General features: G+C 39.0%; 1 long non-coding RNA gene across 1 annotated transcript in view; it reads left to right on the top strand.

Moving 5' to 3' along the window:
* Positions 1-2,059, top strand: part of LOC107709283 (uncharacterized) — a 3,863-nt gene extending 1,804 nt beyond the window's left edge. Inside the window, exon 2 of the long non-coding RNA XR_001636477.1 lies at positions 460-2,059. This is a non-coding gene — a long non-coding RNA (uncharacterized LOC107709283). The remainder of the gene's footprint in view (positions 1-459) is intronic.
* The last annotated feature ends 15,196 nt before the right edge of the window (positions 2,060-17,255 follow it).

The following is a 17,255-nucleotide window of genomic DNA, read 5'->3' on the forward strand; positions in this document are numbered from 1 at the left end:
CACAGTATGGTGAGGGGCGTAACATTTCCGTCACACGCTTGAGGTATTCGGCGCGTTTCGACGCGTTTCAGAAAGGCGGGGCATAGAGGAGAAACTATAATGTACAGTATGTGGAAAATAATGTGTTTTTTGAACCTTAAACCGCATAAACACATTGCATTACACCAAATACACAAAATAATGTTCTTTTTTTAGCAACGTCATATGACCCCTTTAATTCGGATGAGTCAAAGCTTTCCAAATCTGCATGTTCTGCAAGAAGCACTAAATGGCACAAAGTTGCACTGCCCTAATGGGCTTGCTTCAGGTTTCCACTGTATACTCAGCTCTGTAATTACTGGTAGCTCCAGTGGCTTAATGTGATAAATGGACTCATCATGGAAGATGATTCAAATGTCTCAGTTGTGTGCTCTCCTCCCTCTTGCTTGCTTTGCTGATCGACTTACTATTTTTCTACAGGAAAAGACAAGTGTTTGTTTGCAGTGTAAGAACAATCTTACCTCTGAACACCAGCTGCCTTTAAGGAACCGTGGACAGTCTGACTGAACAGCTTCTGAACTGGGTCGAATGGCAGAAATCGATGGTCCTGTCGACTAAAGTTTGAACCACCAACCTCTTAATGGGTTAAAGCGGAAAAGTCTTGAGTTCTTGGTGATGTTTATATTGGCTCTCCAGTTGTAATGCAAGGTCATTTTCTCTGTGCTCTGTTTCTCATGTTTCTCTTTTCTGTTCACCTCATCAAGTGCTTTCTAAGCACACTTTACTTTAAATGTATATCTTTAAATGGACTACTTCTGTTCATGTTGGCTAAGAAGTCATTTTAACAAGCTCAAAAAATTCTGTCCAGGCTCTCCAGACGTCTACTTCAGACAATACTCCAGTGCTTTATTCTGCAAGACAAGCATGTCTTCCCCGATTCCTTGCTCGGACGAATGTACGTGCTAATTTAGAGCTGTCCGGCCCCCATCTCTTAGAACCGACTTTGTCCTTTAATTGCCATGGTAATTTTCATCGTGCTCTTGAGTAGATATGTTTGAATGGGTTTATGCTGGTGGAGCTCTAACATTTTTACCTTCTGGATAAAGGTCTTTCTTGCCTTAATTGAGAGCTTTTCATAAATTCTGCTTTGCTTTCTAATCCTCGCTGTGTTTGTGTCACTGTTAGTGTCTATTGCTGTGGCTTCCATCTTTTGCTCACCCCCCGCCTCCCTCACTCCAGTGCACATAGGATTTGAGCCTGCCATTTTGACCAATTATCATCGCTGACAGTGTGTCCGTCCCCCCGCGGAGCCGCCACTGTTTGCCGACTGGCTAACAGGACTAATGCCTTATTGCATTAGAGACAAATCAGTCCTCAGCACAGATTTGAATAAGCATCAGCCACCGCTCAAGTGCCATCGAACAATTGGAAATGGGTGTGTGTGGGTAGGAGGTGGACCGATTCGTATGCAGGCTTCACCGTAATGAGAAATTGCAAAAGCAGATAATGGAAATATTTAATACATTTCCCAGACAGATGCTAGGGGGTAAAGAAAACTAGTCTCAAGCAGGAGGAAATATTCAAACCCACTGTGTGCACTTAATGGTTCTTTGTTTACATTGTCATATCTGTCAGACATGCATGGCCTACAGCTGCTGGGTAAATGCCTCTGGGGTAATGTGCAAAGAATGTGTGGTGGTCTGAAGCCGGGGGATTGTGGCTTGGCAGCTCTTTCCTCTTAACACACATTGTGCATGCTGAAAACAGGAAGCATGGCTTTGCGAATGCAAATGAAACGCTCACACCACTGACTGTCTGTCTTCCTGCATGGCTAATTTGCTAGGTTCACACCTAACCAGTACACACTTTCCAGGGAGTCAGGGTTTTGAGTGCACAGGGAGGAGTTGTGACTGTTTCTGGCTCACGTCCTGGAGAACCATGGCCGCTGGCCACCTCCTTCAGCGTGAAAAGCTGGTAATAACTAAGCCTCCTAAAGGTCTCTCTCATTGTGCTGTGATGAAAATGAATTGAATCCATCCATGTGGAATCTGGCTTGAGTAATCCGTAGCCCTCCAGGACTGAGTTGGACACCTCCACCTTGGCTGTCACTGAAGTAACATTCCATTGCATGTTTTCCAACATCAACATAAGCAGATGCACCTAACACAATGTAGGGAAACCATGGGGATTTCTTGGGATTAGTGATGGAATACAAGTGCCAGGAGTCTATTCTTTTGTTTTCCTAAAGAGATTGATGAGCCTGTATTTCCAGTGCAGCTAAACTGGATTTTAGCTTATTGAAGTGCCTAGCTGTTGGCTCAGTAGAAGCAAACTAAAGCTTTTGGAGTCAGAGAAACCGTTCAGTGACTTTTTCTTTACATTTGAAAGTCATTCAAACTTGTTTGGAAGTTGGTGCATCCAAGAGCACTCGCACACAGACTGCATATTATTATGTATGACTACAAAGAGAATACTAAAATTCACAGATGTTTTTACCTGTTTTGTAATGTCAAAAATAAAATAAAAAATAATTCATGAAGTGGCTCTAATGTGTCTCTTTCAAAGCTTGTCTTCATGTCTCTTGATAGCTTCTCATCAGGGTTTCAGACTGTGACTACAATGGACTTAAATGTAAAGATGTTCGACAGTACATTAAGTCAGTATATAAAAAAAAAAGTAAAATTTTTGTCTTGAAAATTTTGCACTTTGTTTAAAGCAAGTGTCTTCAACCTTAATCAAACACACCTGAACCAGCGAATCAGAGTCTTAAGGATCACTTGAAAATCTCAGGCAGGATGGAAATGGACTTGGCAGGAAGGTGGGGCTGAATCCAAAACCCCCACCATTCAAATTTTCCAGATTACTCTGCTAATATAGTCCCTTGAATGACAACGACTGAGCAAACTGACACTTTGTGTGGCAGAAGTGCTGCAGATGCCACTCCCCTTGTCCAAATACCCACACTTGCGGTCTTGGCCACTTGAGAGCGCGTGCCCGAGACAGGAAGTAAGTGCGCAAGACTGTTAAAAACGCCAGAGCGCAGTGCCCTTAACGCACAATAAATCCACACTATCTCGAATACTGCTCTGGAGTGCTATTCGAGGCTTAGTGTATCCCTTCATGTTCTGGAAATAAATCGTGAGACTTTTTGCCGAGATCTCACGAGAGGTCACGGAAACCTTTCCAATGCAAGTTAAATATTAATATAATAATTAGATATTACATATTTAGTAGAAAAACTGTGTTTTTACGTTTTATTGGTGCAAAGATGAGTAGTGGTGATATTTGTTTTGTACAACATTTGCAACTGCTTTTTATCACTTAATTAGAAGCACCACAAATTAAAATTGTCATGTTATAGGGACTACTGAACAGACATTTAGAAGTTGATTTTAAAATGCAAAGTATTTAAAATTAAAATAAAGCTATGTAAACACTTGCGTTTTTACAACACTACAAGTGTGTCCCATCAGCTAATGGAAAGTTCGACACACACTTGTGGTCTTCATCCTCATTTGAACACTTGGGCCAAATACAGGAAATACGTCATATAAGTAGTCAAGTGGTCAAGTGCAAAGACTGCAAGTGTGGGTATTTGTACAAGGCAAAAGTCTGGTGATATGACCAGAGTTCAAGGGTGTCCTCTATCAGCTAGCGATAAAATGAGGTGCATTGTGGGACTGAATGAGTGCACTTGATAATGTCCACAATGATTTGTTCACCACTACAAAGGACTGTGCCTTTAAAGAGTTCTCTAAATAAGGTTATGGTGGCTATTTCGGGAACAGCCTGGGTCTCCAGGAGCAGGGTTGAAGACTTCAGATTTAAAGGAACATTTATGGTTAAATATAGTTTGTTATATGGTTAAGCTCTATGAATAGCATCTGTTGCATGTCGATTACCACAGAAATACATACTGATTTATACCTCAGATTGTAAAATCAGCAGAAATGCATTTGCAGTGGATGGCCATGAGGCAGCTGTTGTACGGATTCCCCATAGACTTCCATTGTAAGTGCAAGGAACATTCAGAAAATCTGTGTAATAACTACTTGTCTTGCTGGTTGCTGTGCTGAGCATGTTTTGAAACTTATGAGGATGAATAAGACGTGCATCATGCGGCCCTCATGAATAATTTATGGAACCCATTTAGTCTTGAATACTTTTAATGCACAACAAGGATGTGCTTTCATGAGCCGGGCACTTAGAAAACTATGTTTAGATCAAACCTTGATATAAGCAGGGTCTTTTGAGCGATTGTGGTGCTTTTAATGGAATGTGTGTTTAATGCGAAAGTGCTCAGGTATCTGGTGCAACAGGTGAGGATCAATGAGACATGCATGGTGCTACTCAGCTTGAAGGGAAGTGGGCGCCGGTCTGCCCTTTGGCTGTGCTCGACAAGCATTAAGTTGTAGAGAAAGTATCATGTTTTAAGGTGTCTACACAGCCAAATTCAGTATAAAGATGCATTGGTGCATAAAATCCAGACTAAATTATGCCTGCTCCAACCCACCTCAACCCCTAGTATCAAAGTATACAGAGCAGCATTAAACAGTCTGCATAAAGGCACCAAAATACCACTTCAGAAGTGCTTCTGTGCCACCTTTGCAGTGTAAATTTGTCGTTTTTGGTGATAAACTCATGGTGCTGCAGAAGAACCTTAGCTTTGAGTCTTCATGTATTTATAGATGAGTAATTGCTTCCATCCTTGTGTTTTCAGAACATAGTTTGGCAAAGTTAAATGACTAAAAAGGAAACTGTTCTCATTTTGACCTACAACCCACGTCGACGGTACAGATCCGCCCGCTCTCATCCTTCCTCTTCACTGGTCTGCTGCCAATATGTTCGCTCTGAGTGAGACTGAAATGGTAGCAAAGCCTCAGGGGCGTTTTCATGTGGAAAGTAGTTGCAATTGATGTAGTTTATGCTTTTTATCATTAGTGTTTCCAAGCGAATCCACCTCCTCAAGCTAACCCCGGAATCACCTTTTAAAGATAGTTTCTTGTTGGGAATGTAGCTTAAACCCAACGGTCTGTCACAGGTCACCGCTGTGGTCTTCGTTGACATGTCTGCGCACGCTGCTTCTCTTCTTTCCTGTTCACATGGAAACCCTGGGCCTCATTAGCTCACGCACTTGACTTCAGACCCCTGTCTGCGCTTCCACGGGAGCGAATACCTGGGAAGCAATTTAGGGCTCGATATAAATCAATTTTTATGTTAAATAGTTACCTTGAAAGGAGGTGTGGGGGTGGGGAAGTGTGCGCTTTACCAAGCTGTAGGCTTCCCACACGTCCCTTGTGCTTTAGTCACAACGCTGACCACCGCAGGCTCTCTGCCTTCCTCTCTCTCGCTCTCTACAGGTCTTAGTAATTCACCTCACTTGCTCATTCTCTCCTGCCAACCTGCAGTTTTCTTCCTCTTCCTCTCTCTGGTCTCATGTTTGACCCTCTGCGGTTGTTGTGCCTTGCCCTTTGGCTCAGCTCTAATTTTAGTAGGATTGAAGAAAGTCTAGCAGGGGAAGGGCGAGGGGTCTTTCTGCGAGGCTCAGACTTCCAACCTAATTACCCATCCTGTTACCTCAGTATCAGCTTCCCTGCAGCAAACCTAGCCGGCGGACACAGCGGTGACTCAGTCACCTCTCCATAGATCAGAGCTTTTCACTGAGAATAAGGGCCGGATTCCAGTGCAATTGCCATTTTGGTATTGGAGTGTCAATTGAAAACATAATTTGGGAAATAGGAGGTTTGATGGATATTTTATTGTATACCCATCACAAATTTAAAGGGAAACTAATAAAAAGGAATAAAGTGAACAGATGTATTTTAGATCCATTTAAGAGTACAGAGAACTATATGCATAACTGGCGTCACAATGACAGCAATTTGTAGTGACTGAAAATACATTCAAATAAGAGTTGCCAATTTGAGGCAATGTGCAATAGTGACTGTGGTTGATACAGCAAAGTTACATACCTGTAGCTCATACAGCACAGAATGATGCCAACAAAACTAAGCTCAAGGGTTCGATTCTCAGGGAGTGCATGAAGCGATTAAATAAATATACCTTGTATACCTTGAATGCATTGTAAATCGCTTTGGATAAAAGCATCTGCCAAATGCAAAAATGTAACATTAGATTCGAACAGTTGATTGATCAAGCAATGGTCAATATATCAGTATGTCACTAAACCTTATATTATATTATACTCAATTTTTCATCGGGGAGACTATTGATCTAACTAGAGTCTTATTTTCCCTCTTGCCTAAGGAGTACCAGGATACTGCAATAAGCTTCTGAATACAGAATTTATCATTCCCCTTAATCAAGATGAGCAGTACTAGTGGTTAAACGGTTTATGTCTGCGGGCTTTGAGTTCAAAACTGATAAGAGAGCTGCTAATTTGAGTCATTTGCATTTATTCAGTAGGTAGCTGCATCTGAGTTTCATTTTATTCTAGAATCATCCACAGTGTGCTTTTTAATGGTGCTTTCTAAGACAAGCATTACTATTGCTCATTCTTAAGAGTTTGGGGTTTGAACCAATAAGTATTGCAATGAAGTATTAAACTTTGGTCTGTAACTGTGAGACGTGGTTGATGGACACTTTACAATACCACGAGTTAGGTAAGATTACAAAGCCAATATGCCAGATGTAGTATCCAGATGTTATGTAATTCATAATGCTACTGTACTTACTCAGCATGCAATTTTGGACACACCTAAGGACTCGAATTGATGAATCACATTAGACAAGTAGAGCATAGTGCTAGAAATGCTAAGGTCCTGGGTTCGATATCCAGGGAATAAATGAAATGCTAAAAATGTATGCCTTGAATGCAGTGTAAGTCGCTTGGGATAAAAGCGTCTGCCAAATACATCATGTTAAAAAAAAGTGAATCTGTTCATTTACATAAACCATCTGAAAGAACCGATTAACTAGAATGAATTTGGCTTTTCAATGCTTCATATAAGAGAGTTTAAGAATGGACCATTGAGGTAAGTGCATTTGATTATTCCCTCAGATGCTCAAAAACATTATTAGCATTAGCATTTGATTGTGCTACTGGATAAAGTAGTGAAAAAGTTAGACTTATGAAAATAGCTGAACTACTGTAACACTGCTGAAAAATGTAGTTAAATACTTTTAGTTAGTTACCCAAGCAGTAGCAGCGACTTACTTTTGAGTGAACTATCCCTTTGAAGCCAGCATGAAAATTGAAAGCCTTCAGTTTAATTGCATATGCTTTGCCATTCACAATGAGAACCTATATGGATACTGTAATACTTCAATACTTTGGACACGACTAATGTTTTTTTCACCTTAATTTCACCGAATACATTCCCCACGAAGACTGTGCATGGAAACAGTGCCGTGCTTTCACATTACTTAGCTGCGGCGACCCTTTTAATCAATGCTTGGAGCGTGCTAAAACACCTCAAAGCGTCGTCCTCCTCCACCGCCAAGGCCAACGAGAAAGGTTTGAAGTATGTACTCTTGGAAATATTCCTACTTTAGGTAATAGAATGTGCTGACTGTTGCTGCCTGGCTTTCTCCCACCCTCTCGAGCTGTCAAACCGAATTGAGTCACATCTGCTCTCTCCATTCCTTTGAAGACGAAGAGATGAGTTTGGCAAATAAACCAGCTGCCTGTGTAGGGAAAGCCAGCACCTGTCACGAGGGATGTCATTAGCCACTGACTAGACAATCATGTCTGCATCTCAGCCTCCATCCGTAGCGTCCCTCACCCGTCTAGTTCACCGCAAAAACCTGACCCATCATTCTCAGCGTCCCGCTCTAGGTTTTAAGCTCTTTTGCTGGCTCTGCTGTCTCTATCTGTTTTGTTTCCATTTTGCCCTCTCTATCTCTCTTTGTGCAGCGCTCTGTCTGACAGGCTGCCTATTTCTGAGTCACAGCATGGCCAGGCTCACGCTCCTGTGGGCCCGCTCATTTTATTGATCTCTCTCAAGTCTTTTCTGTCCTCGTTAGTGAGAGAGAGCCGGTCGGGGGCTCGTTGCTGTAGTACCGCAGGCTTCTCTTTTGCTGTTGGCTGGTTGAGAATCCAGTCCAAGTCGTGATTGATGATCTCAGTGCTTCTGCCGGCGTTCAATGAGTTGGTAACCCTGCCCAAGGGTTTCATTCAAGATTCCGGTGCGTGGAAGTTGTAGAATTAAAACTGTTTTGTTGATTTTCTTGCTTGCGTAACAGACGGTTTTGTCAGATAGAGTGGGCTATTGTGGAAGATAAAGCTGCTTTGATGATAAAATGGCTTGTGAGCAGAAGGCCAGGTTTTTGCCCCTGTAGGGAGTCTGCCAAACGTTCCACGGGTCATGTGTCTGAATCGGGCTTGACTGGAGGGAGGACCGCCATGATTGTGCAGTGACCTGAATGGAGTGTGCGATTCAAAAGGGGAAGAGCATCGCTAGTTTGCACAGGACTGTACTTTAAGGTCTCTCTTATTCCGTCTGAATACAAATATTAGAAAGATGAATCTCACAAAGAAGTGCCATATTACACCCCCCAAAAAAACAAAAACAAAAACTTTGCATATACAAAATTAAGCCTTTTTTTCATTGACATTATTTTCATGACAATATAAAAAATATATATAATTAATATTATGTAATATTCCCTTATTAAATATTGAAATTATTACTATTAGTCACTTACTCATTAAATTACACTTTTCCATTGTAAACAATTAAGACTGAAGCTTTCACTCTTCAAAAAGTTGTCCATACTGGTCTTGCACTATATTTCACTATATTGTTTTGTGAAGGCAAGCAATAGTATTTTTTTATGAGAAACAAATATTGAGGTCATTTTTCACTGTGAATTGTTAACCATTGTGACGGAATCACTGAGTCAGTGAACTGAACTGGATCAGTGTGATTCATGAATGAATCATTCAGACTGGTTTTATGTACCGAATCATCCCAATTCACTGAAATAGCATTACTTCTCCCATGAACTACACAAGAGCTAATGCCTAGACTTTCAGTGAATAATGAATTGAAACTAGCTTCAGAAGATTTTGAATAGCACACAGGTTGATTTCCTATACTTTTATGGTGCTTTTGTATCCTTTTTTATTTTATTTTTATATTTGGGTGAACTAACCCTTAACGGTCCTTTTAACAGTATTGATTTATTTATACAAAATATGATTTCTTTTTACTATTTGTTTTGTTTTGGGGGTTTCAGTGTAGCCAGGATATTTATTTGGCAATGTTTAAGAGATTCACTCACGTATACTGGACTTATCTCTCTCCTTTCACTCTTTTTCCGATGTCTCTTTGCTCTTTTTGTCCGCTACTTTCCCTGTCCTCCATAAATAATGCAGCAGCATGCTGTCGTGCAATGTCTTCCAGTGCCGCTGTCTGTGTGGGCCTCAGGCTGAGTCTGTTCTGTGGCCCATAGTGGCATTAAAACTCCCACTGAGCAGAACGCACATTCTGCACCAGCACTAGCACAGCTGGCACTTTACACTCAAACTCCTGACAAGACCAACCATGGAAATAAACACGTACATTGTTCTCTGCATGTCTGTGTGTTTTGTTTCTTCTCACTTTTTTCTCTTTCAGACTGCCTGACAGGATGACAAGATGATGCACCGCACTGAGGGTGGAGGTCTTCGCGTACATGGTTAATGAGATGGTTCTCTCCATCTCTCTTGTGTCCTTCCAACTGAAACCCCTCCAGGCTGGGTTTTAATCTTTTGTAAAGGAATCTTGGCATCAGTCCTACCTCTGTAGTGTAGACTGCTGGGCTGTTTGTGGAATTTCTGGAATTGGGTGTGTGAAATATTTCACTGTAGTAAACAGATTACACCCCCATCCCTAGATTTGTTAACTAATTAGTTTTGCTGGTTTCATTTCAGATCCCAGATTTGTGGGAAATTAAACACAGTACCAGTATTGTTTATCACACACAAGTGAACAAAAATGTCCTCAAATGAGATGGTGAAATATACTGTATGTATATGTATATTATAGACTAGGGTTGTAACGACATGAGATTTTCACGGTCTGATAACCGTCTCAGAAAATACCACCGTTTTCACAGTATACTATATCAGTGGCTCTCAATTCCAGTCCTCACGACCCCCCTCTCTGCGTACTATATAATACACTGTGATTTGATATTGATTCATTTGTAAATACTTCAGGTACATTTTTTTAATGAAAAAAATCTCTTTGTGGAAAAAATCAACTATGCTGTAAACGGGTGTGCCTCACACGTCCTGAAAAGTGAAGCTGCGGGCTCTTTGATTTCCCCCTGGTGGCTGGCTGCAGTACAGGTCATAAACCCCGCCCTCTCCATGTAAACGAATGGGACTTGAGTCAAAATAAAAAAATAAATTACACTTCCAATACAATTTTCCGAAAGATGGTTTTGGTCATTTAAGGTAGTTGTTGTCACGCTGATATATGTGCAATTGTTCGTTTTTGTGATAAGTTTGATTTTAGCTAGTAATTTGATGCTATAAAAACGGGGCGTGTTGTTATGGTTGATTGGGTCTGCGGGAGTTTGGGCGGGAGTTTGATACCGCGGCTCCACCTCACGACACTACTGCACAGACTCTGGCTCCAAACGAATCTCTACAGCGCAGACTCGGGCTCCAAATGACGTCATTTACTCAAGATGGCAGCAGACATACAGCAATATAGCACGGCTACGAGTGTGATATTGCGTTTATACAACAGTTCGATGGCACGAGTGTGTAAACACATAAGAAACAACAATGGAGTGTCTTTAAAAACCATATTTTGTGCAGAACTACTTCCTTCCGCCACAGATTCAAATCTCAAGTTAACAGTTTAACAGCTGAGCCCAAGCCTCCATTACTAATTTTAAAACGTCACTTTAGAACTAGTAAGGAAGGAATGTTGAGTTGCTTCATTGAAAGCTTATTGTATCACTGTATTAAAAGCTCACTGTATTATGTATAGTATTATGAGAGAGAGATGGACTGGGCGAGTGTGATTACCTGCATCTGATACAGCATTCATTCTTCAGCTCAATCTCATATTCACAATAAAACATTAGTTTGAATGTCCGCTGAGGAAAGCGATATCTTTGTCGTACTATCCTTTCATCAGTTAAGGCTGATTTCCGATGACAGCGCTGCTTAAGTACATTGTTGGCTGCTGACAAAGGTGCTGCTGAAAGTAAAAATAACTTCCTTGTTTGCAACCCTGATTCAGTCTTTTTCAATATAAAAGCCTTTACTACTCACTCGCTCATAAAAACTCTTGTTGCAGAATAATGTAACTAAAATCCCATCTCGAACACACAGCGTTTCTCAATACTAAATACTAAATACTACTATTAGTACTAATACTAGTATTAACAGTACTACTTATAAAATTATAGTGGATTTGAGCGTCCGCCATGACACTCGATGTGAGAAAAATACAGCAAGCGGAGTGATACAAAGGGTGAAGCAGTAGGAGCTCTGTTATCACTAGAACATTGCACTCCTCTCAGCCAATCAGATTCGAAGACCAGAAAGGACTACAGGTATACTGCTATAACCCTATTACAGACTTGTTTTATAGTTTGATTTCCAAGTATGAAATTGGTTTTCATACTCCCAACAGCCAATAATTCATTACTGTTGTGCCAATGTTGTTGGAGGTTTTCATTTTTGTTTTGAAAGATGAATACTTTTATTCAGCAAGGATGCATTAAATAGATCAAAAGTGACAGTAAAGTCAACATGTTACAAAATGTTTTTTTTCCCCTATTCTTCAAAGATTCATCAAAATCCATTTTGTATCGCAGTTTCCACAAAAATATTTGTAATTATGCTGAAAACAATTCTGTCACAGGAATAAATTACTTTTTAAAGTATATTCAAACAGAAAACAGCTTTTTTTTTTTGGTAAAATTTCACAATATTACTGTTTGTCTGTATTTTTTAAAACACTGAAAAAACTAACCGACCCCAAACTTTTTGATAAGTTGGTAATGTTTTTTATTTATTTATTTTTTTTACTTTTTTAATTTTTTTTTTATCTTCGTTAGGATTTGTTAGGGCATGCCATGCAATGTGTCCATATTAGTGTATGTCTTATTTGAAATGTTTCTATCAAATGACAGGGATATGTAACAAAATACTGAATTGTTTGTTTGGATGAAAAACCATTTAGATTTTTTTTCCTGAATTCTGAATGTGTTTTCTCCACTTGATTATGTAGTTTAGCACTCATGACTGCAGTGAGCTGTGACTGACCAATCAGATCCAAGTATTCCTGAGAGCTGTGTATGTAATATTATGTAGACTCCACTCTTAGCAAGTCAAGCATTGTCTACCCTTCATTACTAATTTGACATCTTATGAAATATTGCCAAGAAAATATTAGCACCATATTGTAATTATCACTTGTCAATGATAGTACTCAGTACCAGTAATTTGACACAATAATCTTTTCAGGTTTCAATTTACCTTGTGAGAAAGCAACACTCCTTGGTGTTGTCGAGTAGGTCTACAGGTCATGTCTGTAGCACCATCAAAATAGTCCTTTTGAGATTCACAGTTTGTCATTTTACGAACGCACCAGCTTACTTTGTAAGAAATCAATGCTATCGCAATGTTTTCATCGTTTCAAGCACTCCACACATTTTATAAGGAAAATGATATAACTCTTGAATATAGACTTATAAAAGAAAAAAAGCTCCATGCCTGAGATTTATCTATCTTCCTCTCTCTCTCTCCCTCCACCTTTTAGCAGCTGCTTGCACAATCGATCAGTTTAAAATGGCTGCCCCTCAATTATGCAGCGTGTATGTTTTGAAAAGCAAACATCCAATTTGTGAGCGGTTTTGCTTGACCTCACAGTTGATGTGGTCGCTTTTGACCTTTGAACTCTGACATTTTCTATTGCTTTTTATTAGATGCTCTAGGTTATTTTTAAGAAGCACCGAAAGCTTGAATTCATCTATGTGTAGCTTAAATACTGAGATGCCAGGTGATGCAATTCTGCTAAAGCACAGCTGCTCTTCTGAATCTAGCGTTTCTCTGGCAGTCTGCTGTAATATAAGAATAGGTATTTTAGTATTAAATTAAATGTATTTTGCAGCCAATTAACACAGCTAACAACACTGTGGGCTTTCTCACTTTGATTTAGCACTGCGCAAATGCCATCTTGCCTCTTGTTGATGTTGGTATTTACTTTAAGTTTTAAAAATCTGAAATCACATTTTGTTTCTGTTTTAACCCAGAAATAAAGTTTTAGGATTTGAACATTTTTAAAATAAATGATATGACAGAAACAAAGGCAGCCAATCAGAATCCACACGACATTAACGAGCTTGATCATTCAAAGCAACAGATGACAAAATGGCAGCACATTTATAATAAACAGGACATTATCGTCTGTTGGTGTGAATGCTAATATAGTTATCTTTATAGCTAACGTTCTGTGTGAACTGGCCTTAAGGGCTACAGAGCATGTTTTTGCATTTAAAAACGTGAGACAGAGGCAGTGGAATGGAAAAAAAAAGTCGAAGCCAAAGACAAATTTCCAATAAAGTAACTAACAAAAAAAACGCAAGATCTTTTTTTTTGATGCTGCAAAAGCATTGCGAGCACAACTGTCAAACACATCTAGTGCATGTTTATGTTTATGTTTATGTTTATGTATATACATCAGCAGAAAATCGGTGTAAAAAGAAGCACAAATTAGTTATCATACAGGAGATGCAATTTCAGCCCTATTACACTGTAAAGGCAGTTTACTCAACTCTGCCTGTCCCTATTAACTAGTCATTTTAAAGAAAATGTCCATGTTTAGGGTCCTCAAATATGGCAGTTGTGAGTGGTTCTTTCACATTGGGCGATCTGAGGGACGCACCCATGCTCTGGAGTTGAACAGGTGTAGGTGTACTGCAGGGCTGGAGAGTGTGAATCTCTGTGGATGCTTCTGTTGTAATGAAGTATTGATGCAGTGGTGCTGAGAAAAAGGCAGGTGATAATTGGATTCTGTTCTGGGCCCCGCTGCACACCCCAGCAACACGTGTTTTTAATGAGCCTCTCTTTCTCTCTTTCTTAGCTCGTTCTGTCTCTAGGCCTCCCCCCTTTGTATGTCTCTCATCAGTGGATGTGTTATAAGCACCTCTGTTCTGTCTCTCTCTCTATCAGCAGCAAGCTGGATGTGGCGGCGCCTTGCGAGTGTTTAGGTAGGGTGGTGAGAGGAGCTCGAGGGAAGAGTGAGTCACAGTGAGGCCTAATTTCACTTGCTTGTTCTCACTTGTCCATGCAGCTTTAGAAATGGCTGCTCATCTTGATGATGCGGTAACGTGTCTTCAGCAGAGCTCTAATGACACCCTGATCCATCCCTCCTCGTTCATTATTTGGAATCAAAATTGATACTATTTAATACATCCTTCTTCCAAGTTTATTTTATTTATTTAGTTTGTTTCTTTAATACAATACCTTGAAATACAAGTTTAATTCTCAGCTGACATCACCAAGCCCTTTTTAACCTCTCCCTTCCATTCAGTTTCACCATCCAAACAAATCTTCATAGAACAATATTTTTTTCATTCATTGCAAAGGCTGTTTCACCTAGAAATGTGTCATATTACAGATACAAAATAGACTGTGATCCATCATTCCATGTTGACTTTGATATGAATTATTCAACGGTTATTTTTGTTTTCAAACTTGTTTGACTGCTAGGCGTTCCAAGTACGCTAATATACAGTCCAGCAGCACAGGTTATTTCTCTTGGCTTGTCAGTGTTTGTGGCCTTTCAGACCAGTACAATCTGTAGACTGCTGCTTTTGGAAATATTTTCACCTAAAAAAATATATATATATAAAAACCGGTTAAATATGAACTGAAATTTGCACTACTGTAAGATTTTTAAAAATGTTTTTGAAAAAGTCTCATATGCTCACAAAGGCTGCATATTTGTAAAAATACAGTAAAACAGTAATATCGTGAAATATTATTGCAATTTAAAATAACTGTTTTCTATTGTTATATATTTTAAAATGTAATTTACTTTGGTGATGGCAAAGCTGAATTTTCAGCAGCCAATACTCCAGTCTTCAGTATCACACGATCCTTCAGAAACATTTCATATTATTATCAATGCTGAAAACAGTTGTGGTGCTTAATATTTTTGTGGAAACAGAGATACGTTTTTGAATAGAAAGCTCAAACAAAGAGCATTTATTTAAAAATAAAATCTTCTGTAACCTTACAAATGTCTTTGCATTTTTGATCAAATTAATGCAGCCTTGTTGAATAAAAATATTAATTTCTTTAAAAAAAAATCTTACTGACTTCAAAATTTTAAGTGTGAAGTTACTGTCGTAGAAAAGCAGTATCACACTTGCAGTCATGCTTTTGGTCCGAATGTCAGCATGTCATTCAAAACAACAGTACTCTTGCTCATGTCATTTCATGGCTCATGGCTTAAATATTACATACTGTTTTTGATTATGATTTAGATGGATTTAAAAAGTGCATTGTTTGTGTCATTGTTTTTGAAAACGTGTTAAATGCCTTTTGGCTTGCTTAGTTGGGGACACTCAATATTTGGCAACATTGTTAACTTGACTGCACAGACACTATTGGATGAGATCTGAACTGAGCTCATCATTCACACGGTCCTGATATATCACCTGACCCTTCCATGTCCCTGTAAATATGAACTACATTGGCTAATTTAATGTTGGAAATGTGAAGAAAAAAAAAAACCCTCACACATTTGGGCCTGCCTGCATGGCTGTGTGACCTTCTGTGAACATGTACATTATCCAAAGACTGCCTTTATTCAAAGAGACTGTGAGTGCTTAACAGTTAACGCTACAGTTGAGCGTCTTTCCATCTCCTCAAGAGCAGTCTGCTACAGAGGGGATGCTTTTTCTTCAAGACTTACATTGTCTTAATCCCCGGGCCTAACCCGACTTGTGTCAAGACGCTGATCGTCGTGAGTCCAGGCTTGGCTGAACTGAAGGATTTAACACATTAGTATTAAACTCCCTATTCTCTTGAATCACTCTCTCAGTGCAACAGGGGTGGGAAAACCAGCAGCAGGCCGAGCCAGGGGAATGTAAAAGCCAGTGAAAATGAATGCCAAGCAGCATGTAATGGTGGTGAATTTTCATTTGAAAGCACAGGAATATGATTATACACTTCTAAATGGACTTAAGACACATCTAGAACAAGGTTGTGAAAAGCATAACGTTATAAATGGGCATCTGGAGAAGCATTTATGGCTGAATGGATAGTTAAACCAAGGACGTCTGCTTTCACTCTGGGGCAAGACTGTAAAGGATATGCTTCACTTTTTTTTTTCACAATAGTCTTGTTATACGGTTTGGAGTCCTGCTGTTTTTAGTTCTCCAGTATTTGAGAGTATGATTGATGGCAGGTGTCCGCTATTTATAATATATAGGCTCTGATAAACCATTAAATATAGAATAAAACTCTTCAGACTTCTTTTTTTGTATATTTATGTTCCAATTTTCTGTCATTAAGTTATCCGAAATGCACTGTAACTGAATATGGCATTTTTATTATACAGGATTGGAAAGTAATAAACTGTAAGTTACAGTCCACAGCCCCATAAACTCTAATGGACTTAATAAATGAATTAGATCCAGCATTCATAAAGCACACATTTCAGTCACTGTAACAGGACCACTTTGAGACTTGTCTTCTACTTGTCCTTAAAAGGACAATTCAGTTCACCCAAAAATAGAATTGTCATCATTTACTCCCCTCACGCTGTTTCAGCATGAGGAGATATTTGAAGAACTTTCACACTGCTTTTTTCATACAAAATTCCATAGAATATTTACACATATTTTTCAAGGCAATGTTTTTTTTTCCTTCAACAAATGTAATGAATTAATAATTCACAAATACTTGTGAGTTTCTGGGGAGTTGCAGCACATGACATGACAGTCTGAACTCACTCAAAAAAATATTGAAATTGTTATTTTTGTTATATTATGTTTTTATTTTTTTTTCTAAGAAATTATAATAAATGTAATTTATTAATGTTTCATATTTATTATATAAATAAACATACTCTTTGAGGCAGATAAAATACCATTTTACAAAACATTAAATTTTTTATTATTTTCTTTATTTATTCTATAAAGAATAAATAAAGAATAAATATTCTAACAGCTGAGATCCTGCAAATGCCACGTGCAACTTGGCATTTGCTCTCTACATATTATTTAAGGAGCACCTTTGTTTGTGCAAGCATGACAGAACTGAGAGAACCAGAATGAAAAATAGAGGATAGGAA

Source organism: Sinocyclocheilus rhinocerous, unplaced genomic scaffold (genome assembly GCF_001515625.1).
Source record: "Sinocyclocheilus rhinocerous isolate Xijiao unplaced genomic scaffold, SAMN03320098_v1.1 scaffold206, whole genome shotgun sequence".
NCBI lineage: Eukaryota > Metazoa > Chordata > Actinopteri > Cypriniformes > Cyprinidae > Sinocyclocheilus > Sinocyclocheilus rhinocerous.